Source organism: Chrysochloris asiatica, unplaced genomic scaffold, assembly GCF_000296735.1.
Source record: "Chrysochloris asiatica unplaced genomic scaffold, ChrAsi1.0 scaffold01779, whole genome shotgun sequence".
In the NCBI taxonomy this organism is placed as follows: Eukaryota; Metazoa; Chordata; class Mammalia; order Afrosoricida; family Chrysochloridae; genus Chrysochloris; species Chrysochloris asiatica.
Genome location: NW_006410297.1, coordinates 1 through 557, shown reverse-complemented (window position 1 = coordinate 557; position 557 = coordinate 1).

Here is a 557-nt window from a genome sequence, read left to right as displayed (position 1 = left end):
GAGATGGATCGGCCAGGTGGCAGCATCGATGGACTCAAGTGTGGCAATGGTAGTGGGGTTGGCCCAGGATCAGACATTGTTTTGTTCTGCATGCATAGGGTTGCTATGAGTCGGTGCCGACTTGTTGGCACCTAACAACAACAACAATTTAATTATGAAATATACATATGTAATATACTTTTCATTTATCAATGTTAATAAGGTTTCTTTATGACATTAACTAGTTTTTATTCCTCAAAAATTATTTTAGAAGCTGAAAAGAAATATATTCTATTGTTTACAACAATTTATGACATTAGTAAATATAATATAATCCATATTGATAAATACATACGCTATTAAATGAGTTTCCCTATAATAAATAAACTGTAAGAAATTCACTATGTACAACCATGTTAAATATGGACAAACCATTCTACTTTCTAAGCTGTTATTTTCTCAGCTGTAAAGAGAGTAGGGAAATAATTATATATTGAATACCTGTGCCAAAGTGCATTGGGTAATATAGTTGTTGTTGTTGTTAGGTGCCATCGAGTCGGTATCGATTCATAGTGACC